General features: G+C 41.3%; 1 protein-coding gene across 5 annotated transcripts in view; it reads right to left on the bottom strand.

Annotated features, from left to right (window-relative positions):
- Positions 1 to 12,121, bottom strand: part of SRGAP2 (SLIT-ROBO Rho GTPase activating protein 2) — a 1,651,541-nt gene that overhangs the window by 1,398,963 nt on the left and 240,457 nt on the right. The gene's annotated exons all lie outside the window — the stretch shown is intronic.

Raw genomic sequence — 12,121 nt, 5'->3', positions numbered from 1 at the left:
GAACCACTTTTCAAGGATAACCTTTCTAAGAGATTTAGAATCAAAAGAAAAAGAAAAATCTGTGAATGATTCCTAAGAAACGTGACTGATCTACATAGTACCTTAAATAGGCAAGTTATGCAACTCACAAAATTCCACACCAGGTATGACAGCCACCAAGAAGAATCTTCCAAAATACTAATTTAAGTTCAGCCCTAGCGGCCATATCAAATAAAAAGAAATAAAGTCATACGGGGGTATGGGGTCAAGCCTCAAAGACCCCAGCAGAAAGGCACCTTTCAAAAAGGTTTTTAACACTTTCAGAGATGCCAATTAACAACCTTGACTATGGAAACTTAGAAACAGTAGCCCTACTGAATTTTCATAAAAGCAATTGACCCAGTACTGAAGATTCTGGAAAGAGACACACGAATGAAAGGAAATGGAGCTTAAAACAGATCCAACCACATGGCCTAAGTGCAATTAGAAAAACGTGTCCACCTGGCCCTGTGTGTTATCTTACTACAGTGATTCTGAGAAGCACAGAGTAAAGAGGACTGTCCCAGGGAGGAGGGGGATAAATTTAATTTCTTCTTGTAGTTGACACCAACAGGTTAGGCATAGGGATAGAATATCCACTTGAGACGTGGCCAACAGATAGGGCAACAAGTTCACCCATGGTCTCAGAAGAATGGCTTATTCAGAAGACGCAAGAGTACACAATGAAAACATAACTACAAGGGCCAATACAGACCTACGATGGCGACTTTTTACCTTGACAAGGTTCACCTCGTCATTGATTTTTGTCACCAAAGAAAGTGGAGACCAACGGTGAAGTAATTCAGCCACTTGTGAGCCTCACCTTCCCATGGGACCTTCTTCACTGAAGGGAGGAGGGGAATGGAATCCTTGGCTAGAGATATGAACAGGACGAAACAGACTAAGCCTCACTCCTCAGGAAATAGTACTGAGAGTGATGTTTAAGAACATAAGGTGCCAAGATGGCTGCAAGTGTGATTTGGTCAAATTGACTGCTACTCTCAGGCAATGAGTAAAAACTCATCAGGGATTTCCTCACAAGGATAAGTTGATTTACAGATAATGCATGTAGGAGCATGTTGTCCAAACTGGAAAACACACAAATGCATTGCCATCATGGACACGTGTCTGGCAAACATCTTTTGGGAAGAAATAAAACCAAATGGAAGCACAGGTACATGGGTACTTACTAGGCTATTGGCCTGTGAACATCTTAGGAGACCTAGCCTTACCCTACCATGGTTGTCTTTAGCCCTTTTATTTTGTGTACAATTAACCTAGAGATGGGCAAAACAAGCACATGTTAGGACATTTCGACACAGTGCCTCTTCATGACGGGCAAGGGGCTAATCCAGTAATATATATGCAGTTACCCATCTAAATCACATTTATGTACAGTAAGAGAAGTACTTCACTTTATGTGAAGTGCAAGACAGCACCAAAGTGGAATTCTCTGCAATACACAGAAGTGGAGTTCTGTATGATGCACACTTATCCCTCAAACGTGTTCTCCAAATTGTAAAAGAGACCTAGACCATTTAAATTTGTGTTTATGCCACCAGTGGACTTGCAAATGTCTAGCAGGTCTGAAAGAATACAGTAAGGTGAGGCAAAGGTCACCCTTCAATAACCTGTATAACTCAATACAGAGAAGAGGGACAAGGCTTTCAGATGGGCCTAAATCCTAAAAACTATGTGGATCTTGCTCTCGTTAGTGAGGAAGCATTGTGGTCATTCCAGCTGTGACAAATGTTTGACCAATCACATACTGAAAGGGGCATTATACTCGTTTGATCAGTATAAGGAATGCATAATAAATTAGAATGATTACATCCTTGGACCTGGACACCATACATTTAGATACAAGCATTGTAATAAAAAAGAACTTCCTTACAATACTGGATATGTGGTGATCAAAGGACAATTCATTTGTCAACACAGATTGCTAGATCCCGGACTATGGGATTGATTTTCAGGGATGTGCTGTCAATGTGATAGTTAAAAGGGGATTCATGTTTTCTGAAGAACACAATTATACATTTCTTGGCATTTAGTTTTAGTCCATGGTTTTGGCACCAGCTATTTGTCTGGGAGAGGCCCTCTTGTTATGATCTCCGCTGGGGAGTTTATGATAGCATCAGATTTGCAGTCATCTGCAAGCTTGGTCAGTTACAAAACCTTATCATTAGCTTTGACCTCTGACAAGTAAAGATCCATCGCTATTTTGCAGGCATGGTTATTGCTTAAGAGTCTTCTAACAAAGAAAAGGCCTTGTGGTTGTTCATTGCCTGGGTGGCTATTTTTTACCTCACATCTGGCTTTGGCTGATTCGACTGATAGTCCAGAATTCCTTGCTTAGTTTAGAAAAAGTTTTTTTTTTTTTTTTTTTTTTTAAATTCAAGTTTTTTTTTTTTTGCATGCAATGATTTTTTTCTTTTATTATAGAGGTGTTATATTAGGGAACCACCACAGAGTTGTTGCATTTAGAACAGACAGCAACTGGCTCAAACAATGAAAACCATCTATTCTCCTGGACCACTTGTCCATTTTTCTTTGCAAATACTTGTACTGGAAGTCTAAAATGCGCACAAACCACATTCTGCTAAATATGGGATTTCCATAAAGGCCATTTGAAAGGTGTATGCAACAATAAATGAACTTAGGCCATTCAAATCTAGAATGAGCCAACTGCCCAGTCTTGTTAAAGGACCAGGAGTAAAATTCAGGCCTCCTCTGGCCTTGTGGGATCCCCTGGATGACTTCTTTTTCCAAAATGTAAAGTACTTCTAACTTTGCTGCTTTCCAGTGATGTGGTGAAGGGGTGCACTGGTGTTCAAAGTAAAATACTCTTACTACTGTTTGGATAAGATGTCATTACTCACCTGTATGCTGATAAAACCAGAGTGTCCTCAGCAAAACTGCTACATTTTAGCCAGGGATGGAGAAACATGGTACTTGCCAGAAGTGCAGCCCCAACAAAACCTTCATTTGTACTGAAAGTCACACTTATGAGAAAGCTAGTGGTCACCAGCACAGTGGCAGTTCAGAACAAAAAACTGTTCCTTAATAGGGCCATAAGTCACCTGCTATATGGTGGAGGTATTTTTGCCTGACATATTCCTGGAAAACTCCATCATATTGCCCAAATGAACTTACATCCCAGAAATGTAGGTTTCCCAAGTGGTCATGTGCCCTGGATTTTTAATCCGGTGGATAAACTACTACTGGGTTCAGGGTAAGTAGGAGATTTTTCATAGTCCTAGTGGCAATCAACATATATGGTTCTGTTTTGCAAGACAGGCCAGTGTACCTGAAGAGAGATGGTCAATGCCAAAGAAGCCACACTGATGATGTCAGGACAAGTAAGGACCAAAGGCTTTCTGCACAGGTTTGTTGAGAAAATGTGGGGTTCTGGAGGGAATGCTCCTGTCTCATCACCTCCAAGATTTCCCCATTTCTGAAATTCTTTTGGACAAGTTGATGAGCAATCACTGTCCTTGTCTGGATCAAGACCTGGCAAAGGTGACTCTGAAGGGAATCTAGTGGCTTCATTTTACAAGGAACCTTCTTTTGCACCTGCAGAGGTTAGTCATGAGGAGGCAGAATGACACTTCTGGAGACGTGTAGGGAATTATGTTCTTAGCCCCACTGTGGACAAATGCTGTGGATGCTCTGGGACCTACTGTCCATCTGGAAATGTTGAGTGGCAAGTGGGCCAGCAGAAGAAGCCAAGACAAAAGAAGGGACCTGCATTTATGTCAGAACGTGGAAGCAGCCCATGAAAAAGTCTGCTAGTCTACAGCAGAGGCTGGAACAGACTGTCACCAGTGCCAAGGACCCCAACCTACCCCCCCCCCGACATGGGCAGATGAGAACACTAAATGGCAACAAAGACAGCAAAACATGTGTCATTGATAAGGAAACTGATGCTTCCAAACCAACAGAAAAAACAGGGGCATTGCTCAGAGCTGAAATAATCTGTTTTAGCAAGCATAACACCAAAAAACAACATTTAAGGTTACACCCGATCCAGTCATGATTAGCATTAAACACAACATTGACAGTACAAGAATAGACAAAGGTTGACTTCTCAAAGCTGGCAAAGCTTCCTGATATGTGCCAAAAATGATGGGGGCCAATTTAGAAACCAACAGCTATGGAATTAAACAGGTAGGAAGGTAAGGAGGTCTAAATCCAGCCAGGCACCAGGGTGGGGCACACAGCCCAGCAAGCTACTCCTGTGCCAAAAACACAGCCACCACCACTACCAGTTTACCAGACTCCAGGTCAATGGCAAGTGTGGTGGAGGGCATACCTCAGTATCAGTGGTTTCAGCACTGAGGATTCAATAATTATTTGCGACATTTTCTGTCTGAGATACACTCAACACGTAATGCAGTGGATCCCGAAACAGGTGACAAAACTTTGTGGATCTGCCTCGGGGGAGATTGAATAACTAAAAGCAGATCACCACCACCTTGGCACACATCTTCTTAACTGGGGTGGACACCATGGCTGACCATCTGTCCACAGACACTCAAGTGTCTCTTTAGGAGCCTTTTTCCTAATGAACTAGGCCAACTTCTGCACAGGTGACTTTGAAGACCTAGAAGTTGTGAGTGAAGCTGTCCAAGCTGAAACACAAGCCTTTTTTTTTCTTTGTCCTTTATTGTCTGACGGTAACCCATCCTCTGTATCAGCTGCTTAGTTTCCCATTCTATTCTTAATCTCCATGCCCAGTACTACACTTCCTCCATAACTGTCCCACCTGGACAGAAGTGAAGGAGAACAGTAAAGCAAATTGCTGCTGGTGCATCTCCCAAATGAAGCCACTGCAGACAGGTGTGAAGGGTAAATAAGAAGCGATACAGGAGTCAGGTACAGAGATGAATGATCTGCAGTGGCAACACACCTTCCTATCCCCCCAGGGGAGAGACACTTACCCTCCCTGCCAGTGAAACCAGTAAATTTGAACCAGTTTGATGGGAGCATAAAGGCTGTCCATATGAATGGTATTAATCTTTCTTTACTTCTGCTGCCCTCCAGCATAGAAATATCTCTGCAAATCTCATACCTGTCAATGTTGTGATCCTACCCCTGGTAAAACAGACAAAAGTATGCCTATTCCAGGGTGTGATGTTCTAACCACATGATCAGCCCACACAAAAAAGATCCAATGTCCAAATGCCAACCAAAAACAAAAAGGCCAGACAGAGGACACAAACTATCAACATTAAAATCAGTAAGCATCCTAAGTCTTAGCACCTTATAAAGCTCTTTAAGAAGAGCAGTGGAAAAAAAACTACTTGCTCCTGCAGGAAGTGCACACAAACAAAAAAGGCAAAATTAGTAGAAAGCATTAGTTATATAGAAAGTAAAAACTCTCTTCTAAACAACAAAGAAAAATACAAAGAAATGAAGATTATATCTTTTACAGAGTAAGCCTAGATACAAAAGAAAAAAAAAATACACCACCTAAAATCAAAGGGGGAAAAAAGTCTCCTAATCTGCAGATAATGCTTTAACAAGGAAGGAGAGAGAGGAATAAGGTTTCCTAAACATAAAATATTAAAAGAAAGAAATCCTGACCACAAAGCTTGGAAACTCTTTCCCAGAGTGTGGTAAAGAGCTAGTGTCATGTACTGTAGGATGACAGGGGTTCTGGGCAGCCTGAACAAGTCTGAAGTGACACACTGTCCTAATGCTTGCGGCCTTTGGTCATACGTGAAACCATGACCTACAAGATTCACAGCTATGACACAGGACTGAACACAGTGAGCACTGGTCCGAGAACACACAGTACATGGACAGCATTGCAATAAATGTAAAATCTGGGTATGGCATAAGGGAAGGAAAGTAATGCTGTCATGTATACATGAAAAAATAGAAAAGGTTTACATTAAAAATGACGAAAACGTGATTTGGATTGTGAAACAAAATTAGGGACCATCTGTGAAAAAAATGTTAGGTTAAAAGTTCCCAGAGAAGTTAGAACTGAACAAAAAATGGATACACTCATTCTGTCCTATGGCCCCTGGATATTTCTGACAAACTAATAACAATATTCTTTACCAGAGAGCAGCCTGAAATACAGCCTCACATCAGGTTCAGCTATCTTTCAGATTTATTCATTGTTCTGCCTAACTACTGCTTCTGTCCTGAAATCCAAAAGTACTCCCACATAATAATGTCTACTCCACTGACTAATGTTACGCAAATCTGACAAAAAAACATCATGGGAAAATCTGGTTTAGGGTTTCACTCTGGTTTCATTGTGAATTTCACATGAATGCATAGATTTTGTTTTTATACATCTTTGTTATAACTTACATAAACATAAACCTCCTAACATAAGAAATTAATGTACACCACCTGCTAAATGACACAGGGTGTGCACACCTTGACATCTGCACAAGACAGAATGATGCTTGGAACTTAGTCACACTGGTCCATCACTGCAAAGGTTAACCTTCACATGCATTTTATCATACATATCTGACGGTGCCATTTTTAGAATGCCCGCCCACCATTTGAAATTAATGAAATGTCCATAAAAATGCCATGAGATGCATGTAGCTGTTTTCTGCAGAATAAAGCAGCAATTATGCAATGAAAGCTACACATAAGCGGAGAGAAGACACATCTGCCTGTAATAGACTTTTTTTTTCTGCTCTCATGCAGTGATGTTAGGAGCTGTACTGTAAACTTGTCAAGATCTGAGAAGAGTACAAATATGCCAGCCCTAGCAGGTGGAGGGTGGCCCCATTTTGGCTGTGTGAAAAATCCTTTTACTGCTACTAAGGAAGCTAAAACAGGGAGAACTTTGTACAAGTCGGGACTAGAATATATCACAGTCAGTGGATCATTTACAGAAAGCATCATCCAAGGGAAAAAAGAAATATATTTGAAAATAAGGTGGGGGAAGGGAGAGAGGGTGTAACTAGTCAGACAATGTTATCCACTGCATTTTTATACTCTTATTGGAATACTTGCCTACCTATTCTACTAGCTAACAATCCACTTCAAACCCATTCACAAACTTATCAGCCTTGCTGCGATCAGCCTTGCTGCGATTAGTAACACTGCTCTGTTAACTGGTTAAGCCCAATAAACATAGGTGCTTCTTTTCATAGGTGACCTGACACATTGACTGGTTAAGTGCAAGAAGAGCTTGAAGGAATTACACACAGAACACGGGACAAAGCTCCTTTGCTGCTCCCAGCTTTAACATACTTTGCTAAACTGCCAACCCCACAGTGTGCGAGCCATTTCCCAGGCTTTGCTCAGGCAGCTAATCACTTTTGGGCTTTTAACTGTCTGCCATCCACCACTGCATTTACAGCTTCTGACAGATACTTTCTTTTCGGATTTGCAGGGACTCTTGCAAAGTCTCAGATAATACCTCTGGTTGGTGATACTAAAATTATTTAATTTCCACCCTGGCCATACAGTACACAGAAAGCAATCCAACATTCTGATGCATGAATGAAAACTGCAATTCACCTTACATGCAACTGTGCGGACGACAAATGTTGACTGACAGGGGCCCATGATTCAAGCCATGGAAACAGAACCACATATAAACATACCCAAGAAGAGAATGCAAGACATTCCAAAGATACTGCTATTTTATCAAATGGGAAAACAAGCAGCTGAAAAGAATTAAGACAGCTGAACAAATGGCAGTCAGAATGTTGTGCTTTACGCCCTAATAAACTGGGATCTCTGGCTGAGAGTTTAGCCCAGGGGATCCTGATTATGGGTTACTTGAACTTCTGTTATAATCTCAGAGAAGGCCTCCTTTATTAAGTTATCAACTCTGGAGCAATGATGCACAAGTAAATAAAAGGAATGGAGGGAAGGTATTGGGCAGATGCAAAAAGCACCTCAGATTTACAGCGTCACCCTAATGCATGGAGGTAAAGAAAAAGATAAGGAAACCGTTAACACAACGGCATTACAAGGATTAAGTGATAAAAATGTTACAAATAACAAGATTTGCAACAGAACCATCCATCAGCACAACATCAACCACCATATACCATCCATTAGGATAACCTTAAACTTGGGGGAGGGGTGGCTAAATGAAACAACAAGATGAAGTTGGAAAATAAGTGCAGTCCTGTGAAAATGTGCAAAGGAACCCTATGAAAAGACAAATACTGTACCTTCCTCAGTAACTTAATGAAAGCTTGACCTAGTTGGACTTCCCTATACTAGCAATATACTCAACCACTGACTGTGGAAAACAGACAATAGCTGAAGAAGCTACAGAAACAACTAATCTAACTGTAATCAGGAAGTGTGCATTTAATGAAATGCAAGTAGGACTGGACAACAAGAGCCTTTTTTATTTTACACATACTGCGGTGGTGGTGCTGCAGTAGCGTTGTCGCCTCACAGTAAGACATCCTGTTCGATTCTCAGCTAGAGCGTCTTCTGTGTGGAGACATGCGTGAATGGGCGTACCTTCGTTGAAGGTTGTGCGTCAGAGCCGGCAACTCAGCAGCTAAAAATCTACTGCCAATCATTAGCGGACCGGAGTTCCGCTGTGGCGACCCCTAACCGGGAAAAGCCGAAAGACAACAACAACATGCCCCAATTTCAAAAAGTACAAAACAGCATGACCTACAACTTTAAAGGAAGCACCAAACACCGAAATCTTAAGCAAATATTTACAGGAAAGTTTCTACACAAGCACACCTCTCAATTGTACCGAATTCCTCGTTAAATACCGGCCCTTTCATCATCACATGCAGTGCGTGTGCGATGACAAATGCCGAGCTGTAATTTAACTTGCTGCAGAGTTAGACCGGTCGCTTTATTCAGGTAGTGCCCAGCGCAGCTTTCTTAAAGCAAGAGAAATGGCAGATTTATACTCATTGCTTTTCAGTGAGAGTGAGTGAGAGAAAGAGAAAGAGAGAGTGTGTGTGTGTGTGTGTGTGTGTGTGTGTGTGTGTGTGTGTGTGTGTGTGTGTGTGTGTGTATAAAACGCCCCAGTCTGAGTAACTGTAACCACCAGTTATACCCGATTCAAACCCTGTACCTTCGGTACAAGGAGCAAAAGCCTAAATTCTCTACCCATACCACCACCACTTGTGATTCCGGGAGTTAATGCCATAGTTCTCAACTTCTCCAAAGTTTTACACACTGTCTAGAATGTTTGGCTCATACTTTTGGTCTGTTCCTCTTAAAATTTGTGGTTTTCTGGCAAATCAGTGAGAACTGAACTCACTAAATAAGGATAGCCATTTAAGTTGGTTTCCTTTCTTTCAGGAAATGCATGGTAATACAAAACATTTTATTCTAGCAACTTTTCTAAGATTATACAATCAATGTTTAAAATATGTCCCTGGTTTTGGGCCTTTGCCCCCCCCCCCCCTGATAAATGTTGGCTTTTTTCAGATTTCTTGTCCTGCATAGTTCTTCAGGGGGAGATAAGTTTACTACTGCTTATGCCAAGTCTGTTTGTGTTTGTTAGTAGTAAAACAGGTAGAATACTTGCTTTTGATGCAGAAGGCTGTGGGTTCTACTCCCACAGTATGTAGTGGGATTGCTGATACTGTACTGTGTTGCACTTTTAAAGGGGGGGATGCTGCACAGTCCTGAGAATGTCCTCTTTGGCGGAAAGACCCAGTCACTATGAACATGTCTACCATCCATTCCCTATTGCAACATTACTAGCTCATCAATTTTTTTTAACATAGCATAGGCAATTTATTCCTCAAGGGCAACAGGGACTTTATTTGTAGATGAAGCAATGAAATAAAGTTGTTTGCTAGCAGCAACCTCAACCTCTTCATTAGTTACAGATCTCTTTAATGTGGAATTATTTAAATGACTGACTTCTGCAGAGATTGTGCATATTTACAGATACTGATACTGGTGGACTGTAAAGGTTTGAGTAGACTTTTATGATGGAAGTGTTCTGAATTGGGCAGTGTCATTATTTGTTCTTGCATTTTGTTTCATTGCTTGCTGGAAAATGTTCAAAACAAATGGAAAACTCGCTCTAACAAGTCTGCTCCATCATACAAGGAATATAATTTAATACAATCTGGAAGGTGTATCAAAGAACACATGTCTCTTGTACTGCTTCTTTCGGCTTTTTCCCAGTCAGGGGTCGCCACAGCGGATCATGTGTCCCCTCATGATTGGCAGTGGAGCTTTACAGTGTCGAGTTGCCAGCCCGGCACCCAATCTTCCACAGAAGACGCACACACACTCACACCTAGGGCCAATTTAGAATGTCCAATCCACCTACTGCATGTCTTTGGGATGTGGGAGGAAACCGGAGCACCAGGAGGAAACCCATGCGACCACAGGGAGGAATTGCAGACTCCGCACAGAAGGCACCCCAGCCGGGAATCGAACTGGAGAACCTCTTGCTGTGAGGTGACAACGCTAACCACTGCACCACCGTGGCCGCCCTCCACATGTTTGTGTGCAAGGGGCCTATAATCTGAAAAACAGCCCAAAGGTAATCTTTATCCGCCACTGGTGCTGTTTCATTGAATGTGAGTTTCAAGGGCAGAGAAGTTTTAATGCAAAGGCTATTTTCATTGAGAGACTGTACTGCTTTGTTTAGCAGATGTCCATTAGTGTTTGTGCTATAAAATGTAAAATAAAAGGTTTTAAATGAAATCCAAATAATTATTGAAGTAATGCAGTATGCACATTACAGTGTTTACTTTGCTATTTTACCTCATTTACCATAATGGGACATTGGAATGGCTGCAGGGGGGGGAGGGCTATGTATGGGGGGCCCCATTCAACCATGATTTTGTGAGGGGGGAAGGGCAGCAAACTCGAAAATACAGCCCTGGGCAGCACAAACTCTAGCTACGCCACTAATCAGTAGCCATGGAGAATTACTTTTAGAGGTCCTAGCAAACTATATTATTCTTTTGCTAAGATTAGAATATTGCCTACCAGTAAATGCCCTACTTTTACCACAAAACCCATATACTGCAAGTCACCAAAACAAAATCCTGAGGTTCATCACCTTCACCCTTCTCAGTGAGCAGCATTGCTACACATTAAAACAAATGGTTACCATTTACTACAGGGTCTGGGGGCCATATTTTAGTAGTCTGTTCTTCAGTTTGTGTTTGAAAGTTGGTATCTCACAATTCCATTGGAGTGGGAGGGGTTACATAATTATGTATGCCAAACTAATGTTAAATCAACATACAGATTTATACCTATTTTTCATGGGCCTTTGTCCAGATATTTCATGTTTCCAGGTTGAGAGGTATGTACACAAGTCACCAACTATACATCATCAGGCCACAATGCTTGTGCACCAGAACTGTGGTTTACAAGTCAGCTGTACACAAAACTTAACCTTTGAGTACATTGCCTAAAAAATCCAAAATACATCCATCTGTGTGTATTACAGTAGCATTTCAGTCTTCAGCAGTTAAAGCCTGTCCGTTTTCATTTACCTTGCAATTTGCTACAGTGTAAGTGTTAACCCTAACACATTCGCAGCAGTTGCCCCTTGGCACATCAAATCCATAGATTAATATAGCAAGAAAGACTTGGCTGTTTCTATTCAGATTCCCAAATCTTCACTATATTTTAATTACACCTTGTTGGCTCTTAACCTGCAACTCTCAGGCCTCCCCAGCCTATAAGCAACTAAACTTGTATTACAAATGTATTTTTATACAAAAAGAAACACACACACACACACACACACGATAAAAATAACAAAATAGAGAACTGAGGGCATGTAGTACTCTTTTGATGGGTAACCAAAACAGTTATCCTCTATCAGGAAAGTGGTTAAATTTACAGTTTTCCTCAAGATGTTCATGAATTTCTTCTAAATTCCACCGGGCTGCTATTTATTGCTATGTCTTTTAGCTAAATTGTTCCACAATGCAGAAGCTATTCTAGAAAATATTCCAAGAAAGAATGCTCCCCAGTAGGCAAACAGTCCCCATTGTAAAATGCAGGCAAAACAGCAGAAAACAGCAATGGTGATAAAGTCGTGCTTCAGTTTACTGTTGCTGTTTTCTGCTATTCTAGAAAACAGCTTTTTGCAGAGGGACAGATGAAATGAAGTGCAGCGAAAGAAAGCTTGATCTCAGAGAAG

Source organism: Protopterus annectens, chromosome 7.part0 (genome assembly GCF_019279795.1).
Source record: "Protopterus annectens isolate FY-2018-M chromosome 7.part0, PAN1.0, whole genome shotgun sequence".
Classification (NCBI taxonomy): Eukaryota; Metazoa; Chordata; order Ceratodontiformes; family Protopteridae; genus Protopterus; species Protopterus annectens.
This window is presented reverse-complemented; position numbering and strand designations above follow the sequence as displayed.